This window comes from Berghia stephanieae, chromosome 1 (assembly GCF_034508935.2).
Source record: "Berghia stephanieae isolate SIO BIC M18660-M18661 chromosome 1, UCSD_Bste_1.3, whole genome shotgun sequence".
Taxonomy (NCBI): domain Eukaryota; kingdom Metazoa; phylum Mollusca; class Gastropoda; order Nudibranchia; family Aeolidiidae; genus Berghia; species Berghia stephanieae.
The window spans coordinates 146,100,028-146,110,027 of NC_088360.1; the positions used below are offsets into that span (position 1 = coordinate 146,100,028).

At 37.3% G+C, this 10,000-nt stretch overlaps 1 protein-coding gene across 14 annotated transcripts in view; it reads right to left on the reverse strand.

The window, feature by feature from the left end:
* Positions 1 to 10,000, reverse strand: part of LOC144963444 (cAMP-dependent protein kinase catalytic subunit beta) — a 440,798-nt gene that overhangs the window by 156,478 nt on the left and 274,320 nt on the right. The gene's annotated exons all lie outside the window — the stretch shown is intronic.

The window sequence follows — 10,000 nt, forward strand, 5'->3', positions numbered from 1 at the left end:
GCCCGATCTCAATCAAAAGAATAGATAGATACACAATCTAAGATTGGATTGTATTTTAATGGGCGTCGCATAATCATGATTTGCATGGCCGCTCGTATTGATATATCTACGAATAACGTTCACATTTTTATTGAATCGCTAGGCCTATGTATAGACAACAAAACGCTATATATAAAACCATATATATATATATATATATATATATATATATATATATATATATATATATATATATATATATATATATATAAAACCATCTCTCTCTCTCTCTCACTCTCTCTCTCTCTCTCTCTCTCTCTCTATATATATATATATATATATATATATATATATATATATATATATATATATGTGTGTGTGTGTGTGTGTGCGTGTATGTGTGTGTGTGTGTGTGTGTTTAGACAGATGGACGGGTAGATAGCAGATGGCTAAGAGTCCCCATTTAAATTCTCTACAAATCCAAACAATACAATTAGAGACGTGGGAAACGAACTGTCAACTATCATAGAAAATCCGTAAAATTACGGATCTTTTTTTTTTTTTTTTTTTTTTTGGGGGGGGGGGGGGGGGATACAACTACAGAACGAAAGTAGAACACAAACGTATCTATATCGAACACGCTTGAAAACATTTGATGAAAAATAAAACGTACGAACACTCAATATGAACAAAGTTTAAAATATTATTACTTACTTAACTAAGTCGATAAATTTGTTGTTTTTTGTTGTTGTTTTTTTTTAACCATAAGGACTACCTTTTGACCATGTGACAATATGTTTCAAATTTGTGACGTTACCCACCACAACGGTATCATGTCGGGATAATACAGACGCTATAAAGGGATTTGTAACTTTACCAGATCAGAAATGTGTAATTTTAGATAGACTGGCGTCTAATCCAAATGATAAAAAGCAATTGCTATTGTCCATTTCACGCTATAGGAACCAGATAAACCCAGAATCCATAAGCCTATGGAAGGACTACTTTACAACAAAAATATCTGACAACAAATTCAATGTTTATCATCAAAATCACATTCACATACTGTTTTTGGTCGATGTGTCACATATTCTATAAGTTGACATGTCTGTACCTACAACCTGCCGGAAAGTCTCAGGTACCATCCACCTGTATTCGAGATGAAACGCGAGGTCTGGTACCATTTACCTGTACTTTATTTACACTGCCTGGACCAGGAGTAAACTATGAGTGATTCTGTAGTCCGAACCCCTCCCCCCCCCCCCCCCCCCCAAAAAAAAAAAAAAAAAAAAAAAAAAAAAAAAAAAAAAACCAAAACACGTTTTAAATTAAATTTGCCAGAAAACTCATCCCTCAAAAATCGAATGATTAAGATGTGGCCTATGTGGTCTAGTGGTATGGCACTCGCTTTCGGATCGGAAGGTCCTGAGTTCGAGCCTCACGCTCGGCGCATAGTTGAGTCCTTGAAAAAGGCTCTTTACTCACATTCTCTCCCCGTACTCAGGTGTATAATGAGTACCTGGCCGTTAACAGCGTTGTCTTTGTCCGAAAAATTGTAATATCGCCTAACAGGCGTCATGTCCCGTCCTACATGTTAAATGTTGCTGTTGACCAAGGACCCCTTGTAAAGCGCGTTGAGTACATTTAGTGGATATTCAGCTATATAAAGCTCAATTATTAAGCTCAAAGATGACCATCATCGAGGCAAACACTTTCAAACCCGACACTTTAGGAAGTCTTCAATGAGGTCCCAGGTTTGAGAGTTTTTGACAAGATGAGGGTCATTTTATCGACCGATATTTGAAGGACGAGTTTTATGGCCAATTTTTTAAAATGTGTATTTTTTTTTTTTGGGGGGGGGGGGGGGGTCAGAGAACGAACGGCAGTGCGGTGGATGGGGTTACCTTGCCATAAACATGAAAGGAGATTTCATTGGCTACTTCAGAAATTCTACTTTGTTTATCTTGTGACGCAACTGTTATACTCTCAATCTAAATACGTTGATTCTCAATTATAAATCTATCTACCATTGAGATGTAATAATATATAACATAAATATAAATATGTTTTGTTATGTTTTTGTTTTTAAGGGTTTTACGGCGCCTGCAACACATTAAGGTCATATCAGCGCCGGTAAAAAGAAAAAAAAAATTGGATAGTAAAAAGTTCTAGAATTACAAGTAAGACCGACAAAGGGAAATTGGTTCAAATAGGGAGAGGAGTAGATTCCAAGAGCACACTATCAAAGTACTTAGTTTGAGATCACCTAATAGTCTCATCCAGACATAAACACAGGCCCCCACTAAGAGGAATACACTCAAATATTTACAAATCATATATAATAATTAACAAAACATAATACAATGCATAACAGAGAGGTGATTTGCAAGGAAAAAAATATCATCTTCCAAAACTAACTATACATTTGACTGTTTCCCTCCCAGCCAGGGTATCCGGCCAGGGCAGGGCCAGGACAGAACCAAGTAATCTCATTCCAAGACAAAGACAGAAAGCATGTTGGAAAATAGATATAAGGGGATAGAAGACACATTATGTACCTCCCTGCCTACTATGGGAGGTCAAGAACCCCACTCAGTTTTTTTTTTTTTTTAATTTTTTTTTTTGGTGAGAGAACGGCAGTGCGATGGGGTTACCTTGCCAGAAATATGAGAGGAGATTTCATTGGCTACTTCAGAAATTCTACTTTGTATATCTTGTGACGCAATTGTTATACACTCAATCTAAATACGTTGATTCTCAATTATAATTCTACCATTGAGATGTAATAATATAATATAACATAAATATAAATATGTTTTGTTTGGTTTTGTTTTTAAGGGTTTTACGGCGCTTGCAACACATTTAGGTCATATCAGCGCCAATAAAAAGGAAAAAATGGATAATAAAAAGTTCTAGAATTACAATTAAAGCACCCAAGAATAAGACAGACAAAGGGAAATTGGTTCAAATAGGGAACGTAAGTGGATTCCAAGAGCACACTATCAAAGTACTTAGTTTGAGATCACCTAATAGTCTCATCCAGACATAAACACAGGTCCCCACTAAGAGGAATACACTCAAATATTTACAAATCATATATAATAATTAACAAAACATAATACAATGCATAACAGAGAGATGATTTGCAAGGAAAAAAATATCATCTTCCAAAACTAACTATACATTTGACTGTTTCCCTCCCAGCCAGGGTATCCGGCCAGGGCAGGGCCAGGACAGAACCAAGTAATCTCATTCCAAGACAAAGACAGAAAGCATGTTGAAAAATAGATATAAGGGGATAGAAGACACATTATGTACCTCCCTGCCTACTATGGGAGGCCAGGAACCGCACTCAGTTTTTTTAAATTTTTTATTTTGGTGAGAGAACGGCAGTGCGATGGGGTTACCTTGCCAGAAATATGAGAGGAGATTTCATTGGCTACTTCAGAAATTCTACTTTGTATATCTTGTGACGCAATTGTTATACACTCAATCTAAACACGTTGATTCTCAATTATAATTCTACCATTGAGATGTAATAATATAATATAACATAAATATAAATATGAAAATTTGTATTGCGCATCGCCTTTGATTCGGTACGACAAACGAACTTCACAATACTTCATACATTTTTCATACTTTAATCCGCCGATATTATTATATTATGTTATTTTAATCCAAATTTGTTTGTATGTTCTTAAAATTATGTAGTCTGGCATCAACGTTTACTTTCAATAAGTTTAAACGTGACCCTTCGCCTCGAAACGGTATTAAGTCGGGTTGGTTAAGATGTTGAAAATTGAATTTATAGCCAGAAATATCAGACTTATGTTGAGTTTGTATGTTTTATTGATGAGAATGGACACCACATTTTAGGGTACTAATGCCAACAATTTATATTTTTGACCAGTTTAACACTTAATTTGGCTTTTCAGCATCTGGTTCGTTCCGACATAATGCCGTTTTGAGACGATGGGTCACAAATGACCAAGAGATGCTCATGGAGTTCTGAAATTTGAGGCAAAATTTCGTAGTAGGAGGTAGATCTGTAATAAATGCCATTTTAATCGATCGAATTTAAAAAGGACGAATTTTCTGGCCAAAACTCTTTTTCAAAATGTCTTTTTTTTTCCAGATTGTGGCGGAATTGTCTTAGGAATTCTGAGTGTTGGAAGGGGGGGGGGGGGGCAGGATGAATTGTAAAAAACCTTGAGGTATCAAGAAGATTTATTTACATTTGCAGATAACCGAAATCGACACGAATATTTGGAACTTAAATTATGCGGCCAGGTAAGCATTTACTTATCTTCACAACACCAACTACAACAACAACAACAACAACAACAAAGAATGATCGCCATGGCAACATCAATATGGAGGCAATACAAAAACCTGGATGGATCTTGCCAACATTAGCAGGGGAAACGAATCATCGGATCACGTGATAATATAATAATAATAATAATAATAATGATTTCCGATGTACATTTCATATATTAGAATACGATCTTTATATTTATTTACTTCTTACTTTTTTTTGGATATAATCGGAAATTTGTCAACGAAGACAGATTGCTATCATTACTTACTATCTAGATCTTCTTTTTCGTCAGTAACTTCAACGTTTTGGAAATTCCACAGACATTTGCATTGTTCTTTCACTGGAGATGCGAAACTATTCCACTGACTTAACTCTCTCTCCATACCAGCCAATTTCAAGATTTTCCCCAAAACTTCACACACAACTAACACAAAAATAGATTTTTTATCACTCAATCAAACACAATAGCAGTAAAGTTCTTCCGATGCCTAATTTCTTTAGCAAAACATGCTTTACAACACATTGTTCATTTTTTAAAAAATGTTATAATGTACAAGTGAAATTTGAATAAGAAAAATGTTGGTTGTATCGTAAAGAATGTGTCGATTTTCCTATAGGGAATGAGATTAGCGGAAGAGTAGCGTCTCTTTATTGGACGTCACCCATAGTCTGTGACGTCACCGGTGGAAAAGTTATTAGAGAGAGAACGTCATGTTGGTTGTGCGCATGTGTCTCTCGTCCTCCGCGAGAGAGAACGTCATGTTGGTTGTGCGCTTGTGTCTCTCGTCCTCGCGCGAGGACCCGAGACGCATGCGCACAACCAACAAGACGTTCTCTCTCTCTAATAGCTTTTCCGCCGGTGACGTCACAGACCATGGGTGACGTCCAATCAAGGGACGCTACTCTTCCGCTAATCTCATTCCCAACAGTTGGTAAGGAGAGGGTTAAAATTAACAAATTATAAAGAAATAAAAGAGAAGGCACCTGTGTAAGATAAAGATCGGAACTAGCGTATATGGAAGGTGCCAGACAAAGGAAAGGGAGGTCGACTGATTTTTTGGGATTTTTGGGTTTATTTTCTTGTATTTTTCTTTCTTGCTTTGTCTGGCACCTTTCATACACACATGTTCAGATCTTCATCTTACTTACCTATCCGAACCAGCGACCACCTGAGCTCTAGCCCTTCGGTCTTGTGCCATCTTCATCTTAAAATTAACGTTATGAAAGAGAACCAAGTAGAAAGCGTCCACTCTTGGGTGGGGAACCATGAACTATGTGGTATTGTGGTATGACACTTGCTTTCGGATAGAAAGGTCCTGGGTTCGAGCCTCGCTAAGCGTATGGTTGAGTCCTTGGAAAAGACTCTTTACACACATTCTCTCACCTTATTCGGGTGTAAAATGAGTACCTGGCCGTTTACAGGGTTCTCTCTGTCGGAAAAAAAATTGTAATATCGCCTAACAGGTGTCATGTCTCGTTCTACATGTTATGTGGGGCAGTTGGTCAGGTACCCTTTGTAAAGCGCCTTTTTAGCACGTTTAGTGGGTATTGCACGATATAAACGTTCAAGTTTTTTTTGGTTTATTTTTTGTTTTGTATGTTTTTCTAAATCAGATAAGCTAAGATGCCAAATTGAAAAATAAGTGTTTTTTTTCCGGAGTAAGGCAGAGTATTATGTAACAATGGTACCATCCAAAAGATCTCTACGTAGAATAATATAAAGGTATTGATAGAATGCATTTGGCTAAGAAGCTCCCAAAATTGCCATCCGGACATATAAGGGACCAACACACAAAACTATGTGTAACCTTTAACGTTTAAGTCTGGTTAATACAGTTTAGTGAAAATTACTCATAAACGCGGATGGCAAAAAAAAAAAAAACAACAAAACAAAACAAAACAAGAAACAACAAAAACCCTCGTGACGTCAACTTCATACTATCTATAGTCAGTGTTATTATTCCAGTATGTGATGACATCAGCGTGGCATTTTATGATTGTTTGTGTAATGCAGTTCTTTTTGTTATAACAATACATGGCAATGGCCTTTCGTTCGCAGACACACACATACAAACACACACACACACACATACACATACACACATACACAATACTGCCAAACTGTGACAAAATAACTTTTCTAAAATTGGCCAGAAAAATGTAGACGTCTAACTTCAAATACCGATCGCTTGAAATGACGGGTAACTTGTCAAAAAGCCTCAAAGCTTTACAATGCTAAGAAGTCTTGTGCGGCTATGTGGTCTAGTGGTATGACACTCGATTTCGTATCGGAAGGTCCTGGTTTCGAGCCTCGCTCGGCGCATAGTTGGGTCCTTGGAAAAGACTCTTTACTCACATTCTCTCACCGTACTCAGGTGTAAAATGAGTACCTGGTCGTTGACAGCGTTGTCTCTGTCCGAAATAAAAATGTGTAAAATCGCCTAACTGGCGTCATGTCTCGTTCTACACGTTAAGTGTTGCTGTTGGATAGGGGCTCCTTGCAAAGCGCTTTGAGCAAGTTTAGAATTTCAGGTCTTGGTGAAAAACGTATTCCATTAAAATCATCAGCCTTTGTGAAGATTAGATATCATCCCAAATTGGGCCTGCCTGCTTGTTTCCTTCAACGCATAGTGCCATCCATGTTAGTTGACAAAGCCTATTCTTTTCCCTTCCCCTATAGGGAATGAGATTAGCGGAAGAGTAGCGTCCCTTGATTGGACGTCACCTTACAGAGAGAACGTCAATTTGGTTTTGAAGTGTCTCAAACCGCTTTCACCGGAAGCGAGGACGAGAGACGCATGCGCACAACCAACATGACGTTCTCTCTCTAATAACTTTTCCGCCGATGACGTCACAGACTATGGGTGACGTCCAATCAAGGGACGCTACTCTTCCGCTAATCTCATTCCCTATACAAGATTTATACTTTTTAATTTCACAAATCACCAAACAAATAAGACCTATTTGAACAGTTTCTCTCTTGTCTTGACTTTACGTTATTGGTGAGAAACTTGTACCATTAAAATCAACAAAGTTTGAAGATTACAATAACAAAATTGGGGCCTGCTAGCTCGTTTCAGCCCAAAGCGCCTTCTATATGACCAAAGCGGTTTTTTTTTCTTTCTCTCTAAACAATATTTATTTTTCTTCACAAATCATTAAACCATGAAACTTACAAAAACCTTTAAATTTTCTAAAACATTTTTTTTTCCTATTATGATAAATAAAGCATGTCAACTTAAAGTAGTCAATAAATTTACCATTGACCTTCGGTGTCCCACAAGGCTCGGTCCTAGGTCCAGTGCTCACTCTGTACACTATGCCCCTACCTTGGGCGCGCCATTGAGCCCCACTCACTGAGTGAATTCTCACATGTAATTTCCATGGTTTGGGATGTCACGACATGTGGCTTTGTAATATAATATAATTTTTGCTATTTATATAAACGAAATTTTAGTTTGTGACTTCACATTCATTTGTTGTTTTGTTTTGTTTTGTTTTCTTTTTGTTGTCATGACGATTCATCCCTCCATAAATAATAATGTGAAATTGAATGTAAGCTTCAATTTAATTACAAAAATCAAATGAACGTTTCGGGTTTCCCCTTTATCAACAAAACAGGATGAATGAAACACACACATTATTTATATTTTATTTCTTCCGAGCTTCGAGCTGCAACATTTACACAACCCTACATAATAATAACATTTTGACATTCTGAAGGGTTAGAGGTTGTTTCTGAACGTTCTCATGAAACCAGCGGTATGAGGTTGGTGCATGAAATGTAGTCTATGTCTTATAGACTTATGGATGAATGGCGTTGGGGCGGTGGAAGACGCGGGATGGGATGTGTCTTCAGCCTTCCACTGATTGTCAATGGGTACTGGTCTGGAACTTGGGAGTCTCGTCTTCGGTCACGCTCTGATGAACACAAGGCTATTGTCAAGGCAGCATAATTTGTGTATATATATATATATATTATATATATATATATATATATATATATATATATATATATATATATATATATATATTATATATATATTCAATGCAACAAGTATTTAATAAAACAGCCCCCAAAAAACAAAACAACCAACTCCCCCCTCACCCCCCACCCCCAAACAACCCCCCCACCCCCCCCCCCAACAAAAAAAAACAACAACAACAAAAAACAACAAAGAACACCCCCCCCCCCAAAAAAAAAAAAAAAAAAAAAAAAAAAAAAAAAAACACAAAACAAAAAACAAACAATACATAACCCCCCAAAAACTGAAGATATTTTGGACTGAAAACCCCTCTTCAGCCTCTGACAAAAACAAAATTTAGTAACATATTATCGATTTAATTGTTTTTGTAATTGACTGAAGAATGATTTGGAGTCATTCAATGAAACACAACAGACGTCTGTAGAGTGATTCATTCACCACGCCTGTAGCGTTTCATTCATTGTGTTTTTGTTGGTAAAGGGGAAACCCGAAACGTCTATATTTATCTGTTTTCCTTAATTAAATTAAAGCTTCAATTCAATTTCGCTTTATTGTTTTATTTCTTTGAGCTTCAAGCAGCAAGATTTGCAATACTCTGGATTAATCAGAGCGCTGTTGATTAACTCGAAGAGGAAAAGAATATATCTGGAATGGGAAGGACGAGGATCAAAACTATGATCGGCGGTGCCATAACAAGACAAGGTAAATATTGGCTTTATAATGCGTGAATGTTTGGGTAGTCAATCAAAACATTGTTGGGGAGTGGGGAGTCGAGGTCAGGTCGGATTACAAGAAGAGGCGGTGTTGATAGAGAGTTTTGGGGGGTGTAGTCGGGTGGAGGAAGGTGAAGAGCTATGGGGAAATAGACCTACGTCAAAGGTAGAAAAATTGAATGAGGAAGTGTGAAGAGCTTTTGGGAAATCTCGCCAAGTGAGAAATGCAAGAGAAGACAGAAATGACAATTTTAATTTGAGCATTACCTTACACGTCAAAATGTGTCACCCATAGTCTGTGACGTCACCGGCGGAAATGTTATTAGAGAGAGAACGTCATGTTGGTTGTGCGCATGTGTCTCTCGTCCTCCGAGAGGACGAGAGACCATGCGCACAACCAACGTGACGTTCTCTCTCTAATAACTTTTCAGCCGGTGACGTCGCAGACTATGGGTGACGTCCAATCAAGGGACGCTACTCTTCCGCTAATCTCATTCCCTATAGGTAGTTGTTAGATTAGAATGAGGATATTAATATCAATATAGTACAATATAAGACTGTCGTACCGGGGGGACGAGGCCAAGCATTGAGCCTACTTGATATAATATTATTATGTGCCTAATGGACCATTCTGTCCGTCAAGTGTCGTGTTCGCAAGGGAACTACTCATAAATTACGCGCTTCGATACACGTGACTTGGGAAGTCTTATTTGATTGGTCAACTGGCTGGCGGACAAATACCATGTACTGTATATTACAATAACTAACTTTTTAAAAAAAACGTACGATCATCAAAAGAGTTCTAACAACTGTGCGATTCTATGTGGTCGTTTAGTATTATTATTATCTTATCTTATCTTATCTTACTTAAGGCTTAATAGGAATTATCCTTTAAATGCCTTATACAATAGTTTATAATTACAGAATCTCATAAAGCTCGTATTGTATCATTCACAGACAGTTTTACACAACTTTGAATGTCAGGAAAAATGTATCAA